Below are 5020 nucleotides of genomic sequence, written 5' to 3' on the forward strand. Positions count from 1 at the left end.
CTCCGCGGGTCCCGCCGCGGCGGCGAGGCGAGAGGCGAGACGGGCGCCCGGTGCGGCGGCGGCGCGGGTCAGGCCGGGTCCCGCCGGGCGGCGCGGGGCGGTGTGTGCGGAGCGCGGGGTCGGTCGGGTCCCGCCGTGCGCCCGCGCCGCTCCCGCACCTAAAATGGAAGTTGGTCCGGCGGGCGGGGCGGGGCGGGAGCGGGGCCGCCCCCGGCGTCAGCAGCGCGACAAGGACGGGCGGGACCGGGGCGGGGCCGGGGCGGATGTCCCGGTGGGGTCTGGCCCGGGGACGGTGTGTTCTCCGCGTGCTCCAGCCCAATGGAATGTGCCCCAGCGGTGCCTGTGCTCCAAACCCGGGTCTACCCTCAGATGGGCTCCACGTCGGGGCCATGGCTCCCGGGAGCAGACCAGCTCCTCCTCAAGGTCCGGTCTGCCCCGGCATGGTGCGGCAAGGGGCTCTATGGGACACCCCCGGAGTAGAGCCTCCTCTGGCCGGTCCCTCTGGAGCGGCGAGAAAACAGGTTACCCTGTCCAGGGTGGAACTTGCCCAGGAGCAAGATTCCGTGGCAGGATGGGCTGCAGTACGTCCCTGGGAGGTTACTGATCCCCTCTGGCTCTAGGGAGCAGGTGGGACCCCAGCCACAGCTCATCCTCAATGGTGGAAGGGTTCCTGTTCCCTGGGAGGCAAGAAAGTAACGCCGGGCCAGCCCCAGCTCGTGTTCCCGGCTGCTCACCTGGGAAAAGTCCAGGTCCCCCGAAGGTTTTCTGCCTCGTCCCTGGTCAGGCAGCGGGGAGAGCTCTGCCTGCTGCTGCCTGCCAAACTCTTAGTGAGATAATGATAGGGGAAAAGAGCTGGGGACGGTTTTGGGTGGGACAGGTGATTCCTGGGGTAAATATGCACTGGGACGCAGGGAGGATGGATGTGATAACAGCCTGAGGATGGAGGTGTGAAGGACGTGATCCCGAGCTCAGTGGGGATTGGTAAAGGTGGTGCAGAAAGGTGCAATGAGGCGAAATGGGATTTCATGCATACAAAGGGCACATCTAGGGAGATGGTCTGGGCGTGGGACCCCCAAACCCTTTCTGCTGTTTGGTTTGTAAAATAGACCATCCAAGCAGCTGGCAGGAGAGGGAGAGCTGGTCCACATCTCCCAGGGAGGAGAGGATCTCTCCATTCCACAGCAGGCGAGTGAGACCTTCTCGCTGCATCCCTTCATCCTCGTTGTCACCCAAAACGAGCAAGTTGGGCCCCCTGTCAGCCTTGTGTCTTGAGCGAGAACAGCTCCCAGATTAGAAATAATCCCTGTCTGCCCTCCCTTCCTCTTGGCCCACACAAAGAGGAAGGTGAGTCTCAGGGACAAGGAGGGAGAAGAAGTGCTCTCAAAATTCCTTCTGGGAGGAAGACTCCTCGCTCACCTGACACCTCCCAAGGGACAGCTCTTCCTAAGGAAAAAAGCATCAGAAACACGTTGCTCCTCCATCCCAGCACCAATGACACATCCTTCAAGGCCTCTGCCTGGGCAATTGAGGCAGCAGGGTCTCGGAGGTTCATGCATGGTCCCAGCACAGTCACACCCTCCCTCTGCCCTCCTCAAAGACTCAAGGTGCTCTTACAAACACTGCTCTGATGCTGGGAGAGTGCCTCCTGTCCCCAGGACAGAGCTGCACAGGGTTTATCCAGGCACTGGCCCTGCCCCAGCCCTGCCCTGACAGCTGGAACACCCGGCAGCACATGCTGACTTTAGAAGGCAGGCTGGACCCTGATCCTGCAGCTTCAGCTCACTCTGCAGCAGATCACACTCTTGTTTCACTATAACTCCTGGGGCAGAGGAGCCTGTCCCACTGCGTTCTGGGAAGAAGAGAGATGTGTTCCTAGCATGGGAAAGCTTCCCTTCTTTTACAGTAATTGCTTGTAATAACATCTTGCACATCCCCTTTCATCCTACAGCTGATGCCTTTCCCAGATGAGACGCCCAGAAGTGCAGCTGCCACCGGAACAGAGCAAGACAATTTGTTTACAAGGCAGGCCCGAGCTCCCGGCAGCCGAGGGCAGCAGGAAGGGGAGGCTGCCGTCTCCAGGTCCACGGAGGCAGCTCAGGGGATGGCCTGCATTGTTCCAGGTCAGGATAACAAGGCCCTTCCGCAGCCCCTTTCCTATGGGAATCCTGACAGGTCGCTGTCCCTCCCTGCAGGAGGGGAAGTGCAGCACCAGGGGGGTGAAGGCACTCATGAAGGGGGAGAAGGAGGGAAGCGGGGCCTGAAGGAGCTTTCCAGCTCCAACTGGAAGATGCCAGGCCACAAAGCAAGCCCAGAGCCCACTCTGACACCTTCCCTGTGCAGCTCCATGTGCTTGGTGTTGTCCCTCCTTCCCACCAGCTTCCCACTGTGTTGGGCTCTCCCATGCCCACAGACCATCCTGCTTTCAGCCTGGCTGCATCATATCGTGCCCTCAGACTGTCAAATTCCTGGTGCATCTTTTGCCCAAATGTACACTTGACTGAAGCATGCACAGAAATCTCCCTCCCTCCCATTCCCACAAGGATCTATTGCCACTTACCGTCTCTCCTTCCTCTCCTTTCCCAGGCTCAGATCTTGCCTTCATCCATCCCTTTTGCCACTGCACAGGGTCCAAGGTCCCTCTGGAGAGCAGGGACTCAGAGGCAGGTCCTGTCCTGCAACACAGGCAAAGGCAACATAGCTGAAAATGATCCTGGCTATGAGACTTGAGATGGGAATTTCCCTTCTCTTACAGAAACTGGCTCAGAAACTGCTGATTTGAGGGCTTGGGAGACACTGGAAAGACAAGATTTGTCCTGTGAGGAGGCCTCTCCTCCTATCAATATCAGAAGGAGCTTGAACAGCCAGCACAGTTTAGGCCTTGCCTTCCCCTCTGCAGTGAATCCCACCAGGAGATAAGCCCTGCTGGACATTCCCAACCCTCTGAGTCATCCAGGGTTGTGCCCAGCCATGAGCCAATGGCCAAGGACACCAGGTGTGCTGCAGGTCTGCAGCCTCTGAACACCTGAAGGTGGACAGAAGGATTCAGGGTCTGACAGGTTTTGCAGTGAAAACTGCAATCCCATACTTTTTTCCAGGAAAATCTGGTAGCATAAATGGAGTTTAGAGAGAGGGACCAAAAGCTGCTGGTGAATTTTCCACTCTACATTATTTGGCTTTGGATAGTAGTGAAAATGACACTCATAAAAGGCCTCTTTTGTGTACCTACAATGGGAGTGGTTGCTCGGTTGCCAGTTTGAGTATCAGTGAATTTTAAGGGCAGACAAGGCCACTGGTGGGGAGGGGAAGCAGCGCTGCAGATGTTGGGGTATAGTGGAGTGGGGGCTTTGCCTGGCAGGGTTTAGTGCTGGAACATTGAAACCCCAGCACCCCAGCCCTGCTCGCTGGGGTGTCCCACTGTGGTCCCACTCACTGTCACAGGGCACTGCATGGCATCTGCATCCAGGCACTCCCAGTGAGGTCAGGCTTTCCAGGCGACAGCTCCGATCATTGTAATTCCAAAGGATTGCAAGGAGTGGGGGAGGAAACATCTCTATTTTCCTTCTATTTTTATGAGCATATGATAGCACTTTGATATGAAATTACTTGTTTTGCTGCATCCCTTGGTATTCCGGGCTGGGCTCCAAGCCACCCGGGGGCAGTGACAGACTGCCAGTGACCTCAAAGGCTGCTGGCCCAGGCCTGGCACCAGCCACTTTCCTCCTTGGTTTGTGTCCATTTTGCAAAAACAGAGAAGAAAAACCACCCTCACATGTCCAACCAGATGAAAATCCCTCTGCAAGACCACATTTGAAGACTTTGTAGATTTAAACTCTATGGCGACATTTAGGCTCCTGTTCTTCTGCAGCTCCTGAAACTTCCACCCACTTGGGTTGTTTGTAGGAACAGCCACTGTCTCCAGGCGATGGGGATGGATTATAATTTTGTTCGTGTATGTGGAGTGACTGATGCAGATGTTTGTACAATGGGTGCTTTATAAAGTGACAAAATACTTTCCAATCTAAGTGGGCAGCATTGCCTGCTTGAAGGATGCCTTCCAAAGGGCCACCAATCCTCCCCTTCAGGAGCCTGGGGCACGAAAACACCGATCCTCACACGAGAGGGCACAGTGGAGCCTGAAAATCCAAACCAAGGTGCATAGCGGGGCTCTGAGCCCTCGAACCCGGAGCTGCTCCAGACAGCACCTTCCCCATTATCGACCTCGTGTTCTTCGGTGCCACCACTGTAGTGACCACAAGCAGCCCTGGCCTGGCTGTCGTGTCCGTGGCCCGATGAGGATGAGGGAGGGATGAGGGGCACCCAGGCTGCCCTCAGCGCAGCCGCCATCACACGGCAAAACCCGAGCGGTGCCTCCAGCGCCTGGGCAGAGCGGGGGCACCGCGGCTGCGGGAGGGCTGCGGGAAGGGGTCGGTCACAGCAGGCGGGTCTGCGCCGAGCAGCGCTCCCGGTGCCCTCCGGTGCCGCCCCAGCGCGCTCCCCGCCACCGCCGCCACACCGTTCCCGCCGCGCCGCCATTGGCTGCCGGGGCGCCATTGCCGGCGGGCGGGACAATGGGTGGGCCGAGGCCGCCGCGCCACGTGAGGCCGCGGGCGCGAAGCGAGGGCGCGCAGGGCCCCGATCCCGGTCACCGCCCCCCGCGTCCGCGCCGTGAGCTCGGCACTCACCCTCGGGGCGATTCGGCGGCGGCCCGCGCCCCCCTCGGCAGGTACGGGCGACCCCGGGGCGGCGGCGGGGCCGGGCCGGGGGCGCCTCAGGCTGCGGCGGCCTCACAGCGCCCGCTGTGGCGCCCCCTGGCGGACGCGCGGAGGTCGGGGCGGCGGGGCCGGGGCGGACACCGGGACAGTGCGGGAACAGCGCGGGGACAGGGCATGGGCACACGGGGCTCTGCAAACATCGGCCCCGCCACATCCCAGCCCCAAACCATTGTGACAGCCCAAAGAGGGCAGGCAGGCGCTGGTCCCCGTGTCCCCAGCACGGCGCTGTGTGTCCCTGCAGGACGGCC

The sequence above is a fragment of the Melospiza georgiana genome, chromosome 6 (assembly GCF_028018845.1).
Source record: "Melospiza georgiana isolate bMelGeo1 chromosome 6, bMelGeo1.pri, whole genome shotgun sequence".
NCBI classification, from domain to species: Eukaryota; Metazoa; Chordata; class Aves; order Passeriformes; family Passerellidae; genus Melospiza; species Melospiza georgiana.